The following is a 13,218-nucleotide window of genomic DNA, read 5'->3' on the forward strand; positions in this document are numbered from 1 at the left end:
AGGGATGTAGCGGGAACTTTATTTATGATGTTGTTAGCGCCTTATCCGCTGATGGTGTAAGAAATAAACAAACCTTTAAAAAAATTAAAATAAAATAACTTTTATACATTCTTAACCATTTTAATTAATTACTATAACTTGGATTATAGCTTAAATTTTATGATTTTTTTTTTAAAGAAAAGTTGCCTAAATCCTCTCATTTTGTCTTATTTGTGGATTTATTTTGAAAGGTGAAAGATGATTAAAGTTGTAGGCACTTTTAGAATATCGCCAAACCTAATGATAAAGGGTGTTTTTTCTTGATTAGGCAGTATTCAACATAGTTACAGATGATCTATCTGTTTGTCTCTCTTTAAGCCCCCACAAGATGTTACATGATCAAGCAAATACAAGCCAGTTACATAAAGGCTCCAACTTAGGGGAGGCATTTGTGAAACAAAACCAGAAAACGGGGCAGCCCTTCATCGGGTTTGGATCAATACATTGCCTGGCAAAGACAGCCATCTGTGCCTAATTGTATGCTTTACATCCTCTTCTAAACACACAATAAGCAACAGGCTGAACGTAGGCCCTCTGACCCAGACTGGGTTTCCAGACGGGGGAAGATTATTTCATTCAACTGGAAAACAACAAGGGGGTGGGGTGGAGAGGTGGTGGTGGGGAGTTTTTTTTTTGCAGATGGAGTGGGCAACTGTTCTTATGTGCCCCACCCTGATGAGGATGAGGATGGGTCACAGCAGAGCTGACTGGTGTGTGTATGTGTGTGCGCGGGTCTGTCTCTCTTGCTGCGTGTCACATCACCACTGGTTGTATCCATTTTAACAGGTATTATAGTGGATTAACAAACTGTTCACTGTTAGTTTATAGACACCTCATAAATCACACACAAACAATGAACTCATTGTTAGCAGAGTGATGGAGTATTGGTTTACGGGCACATTCATATTAATGCTTCATAAACATTATAAATGACCATAAATGTATCCTGATTCCTCTCTCGCTCTCTCTCTCTTTCTCTCTCCCTTTCTTCCTCTCTCCCCCACCCCCTCCGTCTTTCTCCTCTCTGTTCTTATGTCACAGCGTCTAAAAGTGTCACCCCAGTGTTTTTGATGCTATTGCAAGAATTGCAAAGATGTTACTCAGAAGTCAGTCATTTTTAGGTGTAATATTAAAAGAGAGGAAAAAGAAAGGTGAGGTGGTGTTCAGGTGGAAGATCCGATACGGCATTCACTCGAGTTTTTGGAGGATGGACACAGAACCCCTTATTCAGCTTGTGGTGTGCAGTTAAAGCCATTTCATAAGCGTGCTCTCCATGTTCTTTGGTCATTGATTTTTTTTTCTCTCTGCCCCTTTCCATTACCTGTTGAGATGGGGGGGGGGGGGGGGGGGGGGGGGGGGGGCTCTTCTTCAAACACACACACAAACACACTCTCAAAATCCTCTCTATCTGTCTCTCTAGCCACTGGCACCCTGGTGTATTTCTCCATCTCCTCCGCCTCCTGTAGCAGGAATGACAGGCCATGAGGAATGACAGTGGCTGTGTTTGTCATACAGTAGCAGCAAGAAGCAAGGATTTTTAATTGCATTGGAGAATCTTCATTAAAGAGAGCACATGGGGGCGGGAATGGTGGGCTGGGGGGTGGGGTGGCGTGTGTGCTGGTGGTGGGTGGGTGAGTGGGGGGGCACTCTGAGCATCGTCATTAGGAGAAGGCGCTAGTAGCATAGAAGGGTGGGCCCTCTTTGCATGCACACTGAGAATGCCTGCCGTACCTCGGTCATTTGTAACATAATAAGTGCCAGCACAATGACTGCAATGCGAGAAAGCACACCACAGGGAAGAGAAGGGGGAAGGGAGACAGCATGTCTGTCTAAAAGAGGGACTTTTTTTTTTTTTTGTCTTGATTAGAAAGTATAATGAGCCACTAAAGAAACAGGAAAAAAAAAAGGATCTCTCCTGAGACTGATGGAAAACAAATTAATCTGGTGATTTAAATTTAATTATTATTTTTCTATTAGTCCAGCATGCAAAGACAGGGACAGCCATCACAAGCGAGGAGCTGTGCTTGCATTTATTGATTTTCGCCCAGACACATTCAGGGAATACAGATTGCTCTCTTCCCCACACAATCCGCTATGTGGGATTCCATTAACACGAGAAGCTTCCAGCAACTCTGAGATGTTTAATTTGAACACCATAAATGGAGCTTAAAATAGTGTTCACACACAAGAAAAGTGGCCTAAGGATGTCTTTTTATGCAATTGAATTAGTCCTCACTTATTGTTGTGTCCTACATAATAAGTATTAAATAAACACCCAATAAATTAAATTAAGACAATGTTCTGCTGTATGAAGTGAATCGAGCGCTATTGTTCCTCCCTGCCTCTGATTATCTTGCACTGCTATAACAGTTGAGTTTAATTTAATCTTTTGTTTTGGATTAATGTAAGAACCCTGCAACCGGACAGTAATTACTCTTCCCATCCGTGCAGGATCCTCTCTTTGTAGCATCCTTTCAATACATCAGTGGTCTTGAGCACAATGCTGTGTGAGATGTAATGATTTGAAAAGTCAATGATTTGAACCGCCTGTGCGATTAAAGCACAAGGGACCAATTTTTGGCTGCTATATGTAGAATATCTGTGTGTGCACCTCAAGTAACACTCATATTCCCTGGCTGGCATAAAAATTCAGCAGTTACGCCACGTGAGCGCTGTTATTGATTGCTATCTCTTACCAATAAAGGTTTATCAGAGATATTCTGAAAGCCTCACTATAGAGCTTACGGTATATGGGAATCCACATCCATCAATGCATGACCTTCAGTGCCAGAGACACCTACAGAAAAGGATGTTACAGGTGTTCTCATCCATCCCGGTGTCAGCTTAAGGAAATCCTGTGCTTTTACTTGTACACAAAACTTACCCCAAAAGTGATTTGGAAGATCAAATAAATGTTTTCCTTGCAAGGTTGACTGAAATCCCCACACAGTCTAAATGAGTGCACTCAGAGAGTGTTTATTGTGGCGAATGTAACTGAGCAGAACCCTCTGTTGCATGATGTAATACACAGAAGGGAGAAATCATCATAATAGCAGAGTAGTAGAGTGACTCATTCGTTGATGAGGTACATTCACACTGTCATTCACTGAGGAGATGCAGTCTGTGTGCACATGTTGTCAGTGTGTGACCGATAGAGAGAGAAAGAGAGGAGAGAGAGATAGCATGTTCCTTTTCTGGGAATGAGGAGTCATTTGTGCCAGGAAAAGTGGAGAAACAACTCTCAGCTCCACGGTGATGCATCTCTCCATGAAGAATGAGATCACAAGCAAATGTCACCCCAACCTGAGCAAAGCCAAATGACCTTGAATCAAATAAAAACATCTTCACCCGCGTCACTGTGTACACACGCCACACAAAATGTCAGCAGATTTTCCATTTGCTAAATCTGCGCCTAAGTGCAGGGGTTTAGCTACGGTAATCAACCCAGTACTTTCCTTCAAGTCCATATGAATATCGCCCTGGAGAAACCCTGCTGTTAAATACAGCTAACTGCAGTCGACCTCCTAGTTTTTATAATTTCATCAACGTGAGAACAGCATTTCCCCCTCCAATCATAAGGCCACTAATGACACTAAGACAGAAAAGAAGGGAAAACAGATGTGCACACTAAAAACAGGCGTTACTTGCGTCCTGCGACTGTAAGATTTCTCTTGTTTTCTGCATTTTGTGACAGATGAAGCGGAGGGGGATTTTTCAAGGGAAATGACTTTCACAGTTGAAGGAATTTCAAGCTTCAGTGCCTTGCTTTATCATAGTTTACATATAACTAGCTTTGATTTCTGTCCACGGCAGACATATCTTTGACAGCGGAGCATACGCTGATAGATAACTGACTGGTGCACTTGCCGTTGTTCTGTTATTATTTTAAGTCAGGATTCAGTGTTTTTCCTCTTTTCTCTGACCTACATAGAAAGCCCAATATTAGTTATAGTTTTGGTACACGTCACACAGTTTGTCTTGTGTCTAATTTTCTTACTACAAAGTTTACACAGCCTTACACATAAATGCACAAACCTTACTTTAATAATGTACGATTAAAAAAATAAAATAAACCAGGAACATTATTGTAATTCCACAGAGACTTTTTTTTAAATCACCTGCTAGTGATTTGTAACTGAAAGCTAAAGCTTCCTTTCATGAGATTCCACTCAAGTGCTAATTCCTGTGAAGCTCTCGGTTCATATTGACAGACGTCACTGTCATCAGATTCAACAGTGTTCAGCTTCTGCATGCAAAGCGCTTTGTTTTGTTTCTCTTTAGGCAGTGACTTTGACAAGTTTGATTTGGCAGATTTACCTGAAAATTTTAGATCAAAGCAAGGAAAAGAAATACTTTTTTTTTTTTTTTTTACACTCCACTGTATTTAAGCTGGAACTCATAATTAATGTGAAAGGAGCTAAGCTTCGTGCTATGTGATTTAATCTATTTAGTGCAAACACTTACTTTTGGGACAAAGCAAAAAGTCACAAGAAATCAGCACCTTTTTTAAATGAAGATTATGCAACATTGTGCAATGCACTTCTGGCATTAAAAAAAAATATGAAGACATAATCATTGCAGTTTTGGCAGTGTAGCGTCTCTCACACTATCCAGAAAATTACACAGTGGAAAGAGTCAAGCTGAAACTGCCAACTGTCAAAGTTTTTTTTTCTTTTTTAATTGTGAAACTGGCTGGTTCCTTTTATTCTGGAAAAAAAAATCCAGAGAGAAACTTCTCAAATCTTTGAGTTTATCTCGCAGATGTAATTTGATCGGTGTAAGCGTTTGTGCGATATGGATTACTGTTTTGTCAACAGGCTGAGTTTGGTTCGCACGCACCGCAGCAAGAAAACAATATGTCAAACGTGGCTCATTCGCCCCTTTCATTTGCTCCACATTCAGAACAAAACAAGATAACGATAGACACTTTTGTAAATATCTATAAATATATAAGATGTCTCATACATATTTGGTGTGACTGCAGTTATGTCTCATGCCTAAATCATGGAATGAGCTGCCTGACACACAAGTGCTTTCAGGACCTACATGTGACCACATCTGAAGCATTCCTTTTAAGGACGAAATACCTCTGTGTATCTTGGTGTGGAAAACTTTAAGAGACCATATTTGTGGCTTCAGGCTTCAGTCTGTCCTCCGTGTTGGTCTCCTTTACCTTTTCTTGTCGCCTCTCTGGTATAGAAATAAAAGCACAAAAACAAATCCGGTGTGCTAAAATGCTACCTTCAGGTTATTTTAAGACCCTAACATCTAATTTAAATACAGCAATAACGTCAACGCATATCACATGAGCTATTTTCAGGTGGTATGTGTCAAGGTCTTCAGAAATCCTGACACCGAATGAGCTTTCATTTTCATTCCAGGGGTGTGTTTGAACTACATAAACCCTTAAGAGCTGTTATAAAATGTGTGAGAAAAAAAGAAAAAGATAGATCCCCTTCCAGGCATAATGTCCACATAACCATGGCTGGCCGGCAACAGTGCTCTTTTTAATCAGCAAATGGATAAACAAAGACAAAATGTTTTGGAGAGCGGGCTGTGGTTTTAGTGTTTGGAGGAGTTCCTGTTGCTTGTGATGTCACACGTTTGCTGTTGTTTGTCTTAAACATCAGAGAAATGTGTGGCTTTACAATTTTGATGTCGCAACATGCGACACGTGAGAGTTGCTAATTGAGCCATTTTTCCCATAACAACATCCATTAAACTTATTGAAGAAATTTCCTACTTTAGGACTTTATTTTCACATTATTTCAAAGAAAATCAACAATAAACCATGCAAAAGACAAAACAAGTTAACAGCCATCACTTGAGTGATAGATATAGTGATAGATAACGCACAGACATACATAGAGAGAAGAGCTTTTTGAATTGGTCACATACTTCGAGCACATTTTACACTGCGGTTGATATATTTTTGGCGATTTCTCCGTAAGAACATCTTTAATGCCTCAGAGAAACAAAATCTTGGTTTGTGTGCGTCATGCACCGATATCTGCCTTTGAGCCTGATTGCTCAGTGTTTTAGAGGACTTCATCCAAAACACTGAGACACTGGGTGTAAAAATACACCTCTAATTGTGCCCAACAGCTTACTCCAATTCCCAACTTTTCCTCAGCTCACAGAGCCTTTATTATTGTTTATTTTTTAAATTGAAAATCAAAATAGAAAGCTTCAAGACTACATCTGTAGTTCAAGAATTTCTGCGTGCTAATAATTAGTGAGCAAATGAAATGACCTTTAGGAGGGGAAAAAAAATCCCCAATTTTCTTTATAAAAAGCCAGATGCTAGAAAAGAACTTCAACAATCAAGTGTAAGTTATGAAGTGTAAGTCGGTTATAAAATGCAAGTAAGATGTGGAATGCTAAAGTCAAAAGGTGATAACATCTGTCGGTTCATCACACCTGCATGTTTGAAAGTTTTGCTATGAGCACAAAAGGTCAGTGAACCCTTAAAGCATGGTGGCGTCACTATGATGTAAAAATAAAACCTGCATTTTGACTCCGCATTGATCTGCTTTACTATACCGATACAAATACGCATCAAATACCTTCCAGGATCACAGTTAGTTTAGCTTTAACACTGAACACACACTCAGACTACTATTCTGTTAATCCTACCTTGCATGTTTGTATTATTTTATCAGAGTCTCGCTTACGTTCCTCAACAGGCTAAATAAATTATGCAGCTCACATGTTTATACTTAGGTGGAGTCTACCACAGATGGGCAGGAGTAGTCATTAGTTACTCAATAGCCATAAATGCCGAATTCAAGCTTGACGTTATTGAAAGCAAACAGGCAGGAAGCACATGCACAAGTAGTGAGGATATGTCCACAGAAGAGTAGGCTGAATAAATAATTCACTTGCAAGGCCCAGACAAGGAAAGGAAGCCAAACGGTGCCCAAAACAAAGGACCGCGAGGTAAAAAAACACATGCGCAAACCTTTGTCGGTGAGCTCAAATTATGCATGTGTTGATGAGCATGTGCACTTAGACTTAGGTGGGCCTGTGGGGGTGGTCTTAAGACGGATGCAAACAGGCCCTGTGTTAATTAACACTGGCAGGCCGCTGTTCCTCCTGGCAGTGTGCAGGCAGACATTCTGGCCTGCCCTCAGTGACGCCTGGTCAAAAATAGGGCACCACACAGCACAGTAATGATCACAATGGTGACATCATCGTTGCCTTCAATGTGCTCTCCCCTCAGTGCTCTTTTGAACAAAGAGCAGCAGGCATGCAGAGAGCGAGGCAGATGTCACTTTGTGTCTGGGGAACATTAAGAACAACAAATGTTCTTGGCGTTCTCGGTGAAACCTCTGCGTGTTTTTTGTGTTCGTGTGGGGTTAAATTTGTATTGTTGTTATTTGTCTGGTTTTTTTGTTGTTGTTTTTTTAAAGATTTTGGTAAAAGTCCCAAACTAAATCAATGACGTGTAAGGTTTTTTTTTGTTGTTGTTTTGTTTGGCATTGGCGTTTTTTTAGCATATGATGTTGTGAATGCGTGCGAATTAAAATAAAAGGCCTGTTCTCGCTAATTGGTGAAGAGCATGCTGAGAGAAGAGTGTCCACAAATAGCATACAAGTATTTTTGATGGTGCCCCCACAAAACATGTGACCTAAAGTGCTAACACATGTGGCCTTGCTTCCCCCCCCTATTGTTACTGATCTGTTCAGACGTCTGGCAGTGTGTGTGTGTGTGTGTGTGTGTGTGTGTGAACTAGGCTTTTAAAGCACCTTAAATGCAGCCTACCATCACCTAAAACCAGGCAAACTCTGATGAACTAAATGCAGTTTGGCTGTTTTCCAAATTGTCATTAAATTTGTCACAATTCTTTATGTGGTTTTTGTGTGTGGGGGGGCATTCTAAATAATTTCCCAGTTTTAGAAAATAACTTCTTAAAAACTTTCTGATTCCCCCTCTAGACAGCAAGATAAGGGTGTGTGCTTATCAGTTTGTTTGTGTCTGTGAATCCAGCTTTTCATTCAGGCTACAGGGGAAAAAAATAAAATAAACAACAACAACTCAGAAACCTTGGCCTGCATGTTTCCTCCAAGAGGTTTCTCAGAAGGCAAGGACTCTTGCTCTTTGTGCTCTTGACGACACTGGGCTTGCATTGTGCAGTCCTCCTATAAACCAGCCTTTGTGGTGTCCACAAACAGAGGCACAGAACAAGAGAGAGGGAGGAAGGGAGAGAGCACGAGGGAGAGAGAGCGAGAGAGAGACAGGAAACGGATTCTCAAGACCTGGACGAGCCGTGGGAAAAGAGGGGTCTTGTAGAGGAAAAGCAGAAATGTCTCAGGACATTCCTTTGCGATTACACAGTGCTGGACAAATCCAGACATTCTTGCAGTTATTCTGTGCCTTACTTCTCCAGTTAAAGTCAGTCTCATGAGGGGAGTGTAAACATCTGCATCTCCATATTCCAGCAGATGTTGTTAGACACTGTTAATGTCTTTGAGCACTCTGAATTCGACAAACACAGTCCGGAAGAAACCTGAGGCGGAGACCCACCGTCAATTTGTAATAATAATTTGCATTTCCTATCTACACCATGAAACTTTGATGTTGCACCAGCCTGTAGCGCTGGGTAAAGAACGAAGAAAAAGAGCAGCTCACAGAGACAGGTAAGTATCCATCTCATATCCACTGCACACACATAAGAGGATTCAAGAAAGAGGAGGGCAAATCTCAGGTTACATGCATGGGATCTGAAAGAGTTAGCTGCCCCCAGTGGATAGAAAGCATGTTCCTCCCTTGTCACAGCCACCATGAATGAGAAACAGCTCCAAGGAATGCTCCATTATCATCCTATCAGCAGCACTGGGGGGGATGAAGAGCTTCAAGTCTCCCTTCACTTAGCAGTGTGCAGAATCACGTGTGCGAAGGAGCAAAGTGGGGAGAAGGTAGGGGGGACACTGGCCTACAGACCTTCGACTGGGATTGCGAGGCCTCCTCCCCAACTCACCAGACCTTGCACTTTCTCATTTGTCTAGGTCAGGCATCCTTTTTGTCAGCAATTAATCTGCAGCTCCACCCTCCTATATTTATCCCTTTCCCTATATTTATCACTGGTTCTCCTTCACCTCTTGTTCAGTTGGCCTTGGGCAGATTTACACTTGGTTTGATCACTGTTCACCGTTGTACACATGCAAGCAATAATGGATTGCTGGGCCCTTTAAGCGCTACATTTTACCGGGCACGACGAGCATCTTGTTGACCTTCACATTATTATGCATCTGCTGTGCAACAATGCTCCCACTCTGCTCCACGCTGACCTTCCTGGACCCCCCACACACTTAACACGAGTCCTGCGCTCGTGATTTTAAATGAATCTTACGCAAATGCAAATGCAAAAAAAAAAAAAAAGCAAAAGAAATAAATACAATTACCTCATGGTACAAAACAAAACGAATAAAAAAGGTTTGTGTTAAGGCTTATCTCTCATCAGTGCTTCCTGAGGTCTACTAAATTAGACGTGAGTTAAAAGTATGTAAATCATTTGAATGCTCCTAATCCTGGATTTACTGTGATGGTGGGATCCACAATGCCTTTCAAAGCAATTATTCAAATCAATCTAATTAAACCGGTTGAAATTGGCTTTAATTGCCTCCCTGACTAAACAAACACCAAGTTATGGCATACAAACAACAGCGCAGTTCAAAGAGGCCATGGAAGAAAGTGTGAGCTACAGCGCCCCTTAGTGGTTATTAGCTGCCTGTGTGGCTTTCATAATGACGTCAGCCCCCTCTCTCGCTCTCTGTCCGTGCATCATGCGTGTGTATCTCCAAGAAATGATCAACTCTGAAGTGATGGAAACACGACTGTAACTGTATATCTGGGTGTTTATATAAATGTGTGTGTGTGTGTGTGTGTGTGTGTGTGTGTGTGTGTGTGTGTGTGTGTGTGTGTTACCTCAGCTTTCAGGCATTGACACTTTTAGTTGAGCTCTGGCTCCCATCCGTCTGTGATCCTTGAGCTTCCTCCAACACTGATTTGAAGCCCACTGATGGAAGGAATGACTCTGAAATTTTGGGAGTAAGTGATGTTTAAAATAACAATTTGTCCAGTACCTTATTAAAATGTACTGTTCTTTATAATTACCCACTTCCTTCTGTGCTCCAGGTAAACAAGAAAATCAAGCTCAAATTCCATCATACAAATGCATGTAAGTGGATCTCAAAGATAAGGAACCCAAACATACATGTAAAAAGAAAGTTTTCATTTGGTCGTATGCAGTCCTCTGAAAAAAGTCCACCTTTACTGCTTACATATGAATTAAGAGGGTAAGTAGTAGCCATGTGCTGATAATAAAATGCACTTGATCACAGCGGGGAAGCTTATAAGGACATTTGCAAACAATATGAAGTCTGTCATTCCACAGTGCAAAAGATTATTCACCAGTGAAAAATATTCAGGACAGCTGCCAATCTTCCAAATTCACTTCAAGGTCAGATCGTGCAATGCTGAGAGAAACTGAAAAGAAAAACAACAGCTACATCTCAGACTCTACAGGCCTCTGCGGGCATATTAAATGCCCAGAAAAATTAGAAAAAGACTGAACATGTATGGCTTGTTTGGAAGAGTCGCCAGGAGAAAGCCGCTTTCCCTAGAAGCATGGCTGCACAGCTTAGGTTTACAAAGTTGCATCTGAACAAACCGCAAGCCTTCTGGAACAATGTCCTTTGATCAGATGAGACCAAAGTGCGGATGTCTTTTCTTAGTGCACATAATGCATGTTTGGATAAAATCAACCACAGCACATCAGCACAAACACCTCACAGCAACTGTGGTGAAGGAGTAATGCAAGGACCTGGGCACCTTCCAGTCACTGAATCGACCACAAACTCCTCTGCATTCCAAAGTATCCTAGTCAAATTCGAGGCTATCTGTCCAACAGCTAAAGCTTGGCTTAAACTGGGTCACGCAAAAGGACAATGATTTCTACAACAAAACTACAACAGAATGGCTGAAAAAGAAAAGAATCGAGGGGTTGAAATTGCCTAGTCAAAGCCCAGACCTCAACTCATCTGAAATGCTCAAGAGAGCTGTGTATAAACAAATGCCCACAATCTCAATGAACTGCAGCAATGCTGTAAAGAAAAGTGAGCCAATTTCCTCTGCATTGCTGTGAGAGACTAATTAAGTCATACAGAAAATGACTGCACACAGTTATGTGAAAATGTTGTTATTCACAACAGATTAACATTAGTCAGCAGTCAATAAGCTTTATAACAGCTAATACTAACATTTGGGTGTCAAACCATCAATTTAAAAAGATCTCAAGAGACATATTCCTATATAAATATAACTACCCAGTCAAAAGGAATAATCAGAAAGAGCCTTGGCCATAAAAGCCAATCTAGAACTCTGTAGAATCAGGTCCAGATTTCCTTTTGTGGAGGTGGAAGAACATTACAGAAGGACAACTGTTTGTGCATCACTCATTCCAGTCCTTAGTTAAAACCACGTGTCAGCACACTGGGTATTTGACAGAAAGTAATTAAATGACTCTCAGATCACGAAAAGCAAAATTCCCAGGTCTGGAGACACAAAAAACTGACCTATTTGACCCTTATTCCCATCATTATGTGTCAAGGACACTAGGCAATGAGTATCAGCTCATCAATACCTTGCCAGAAGCCAAACACAGTGGTAGGGGTATCAGACTGTGAGGTTACTCTTCTGTGACATGGACTGGGAGACTGGTGAGGATAAAATGTGCATGCAGTAAAATATATGTCAATCTTAAGTGAATACCTGTTTCACAGTACTCGGGATTTAAGAATTCAAAAAAGGTTATACTTCATCAACACAACCTGAAAAATACTGCTGTGGAAACACAGGAGAGGATTTCAGCAAACTCCTGAATGCTAACACAACTCAACACTACAGTGTCAGAGTACCTGAACCAAAACAGAGCATCTCTGAAGAGACCTGCTTATCCCTGTACACTGACACGCTCCATCCAAACTGGTTGTGTCACGTGCACTTCTGAAAATCCCTTTTCCTCCATCTGCCCTGCGATTCTGCCCGCTTCATCTCCAACCCCTGCTCTCCACTTCTTGTCTGCGCCAAAGCTCCTCTGTCACTGGAACAAACACAGCACACCAACACTCAGCTCTGCTTCCCCCAGATAGACTTAACTTTCTGTACTCTCTTTACTCTGCTGTGCCTAGCTCCCCCCTACCCCCACCCCCCTTTCCCTGCTCCATCTGCCCCAGACTTATGCCCAGTCTAAATATTTCTCCAGCAACCTTGCCACCCTCACTTAAAAATAAGCCAATGTTTTCTTGCAACCATGCCTCCCATTGTCTGTCTGCTTCGTGGCTTATTAGTTTAGGAGAATGGGCTCGAACAATAGTGTTGTGCAATACTCCAAATTTTGGTATCAGTCCGATATTGGCTGGATCTGGAAATTACGCCCCTGGATGAAACAAAGCATCGATCCTATCACGCCAGTATGGTCCAATACAAATACCAGCGTTGGTATTGATACCATCCATATTTGCATATTAATCAAACAATTCAACAAGCTGGAACTAGGATTGCTCCTTAGAACTTTCCCCAGTGAAAGCACTTTGTTTTTGCTTTGTCACTGTGGACCACTCTGTGTGGACCAAGAAACATACATTTTCGTCATTTCTGAGATGAATCTGAAAGGATGTTAAAAACTTGTATGATATGGAGATCTGAAATATTGTTCATTTTTTCTTGACCCTGCCTTGTCTCAGACGTGAAATGGAGATGGAAACATAATTGATGCAAAAACACTTAATTACAAGCAGAAGAAATCATGAGTTAAGTCAGCAGCATTAAATATTAAAGGCTAAAGTGCTCATCAGTCATAACTGCTGAATGATCCCTAGTTGAAACTTTTTTTTACAGCGGTATTAGTGCTTTAACAGCATTTTAACATTACTGATTGATTTGTATGGATGTCATAAACAATGGTGTACTGTCTTTAATCATTTATTTATTAATTCATTTCTATTTTTTTCTATGTGCGTCTTAATTTGTAAAGTAACTGTAAACAGATTTTAAGCAGTCTGCTTTAGTGAAGTAAATCTCATTATAAGTAGAGAGAAGTCGTTACATCAGTCTGAGCACTAAAACATTAAAAACAGGACTGAATTGTCGGCCACACGGGGGTGTTGTTCGGCTCTG

General features: G+C 41.1%; 1 long non-coding RNA gene across 1 annotated transcript; it reads left to right on the forward strand.

The window, feature by feature from the left end:
* Positions 1–6,688: 6,688 nt before the first annotated feature.
* Positions 6,689–10,219, forward strand: LOC309712445. The gene is made up of 3 exons (XR_014278295.1): positions 6,689–6,978; positions 9,972–10,089; positions 10,177–10,219. It is a non-coding gene; the product is annotated as an uncharacterized lncRNA (long non-coding RNA).
* Positions 10,220–13,218: the final 2,999 nt, after the last annotated feature.

The sequence above is a fragment of the Aulonocara stuartgranti genome (assembly GCF_965226115.1).
Source record: "Aulonocara stuartgranti genome assembly, chromosome: 1".
Classification (NCBI taxonomy): domain Eukaryota; kingdom Metazoa; phylum Chordata; class Actinopteri; order Cichliformes; family Cichlidae; genus Aulonocara; species Aulonocara stuartgranti.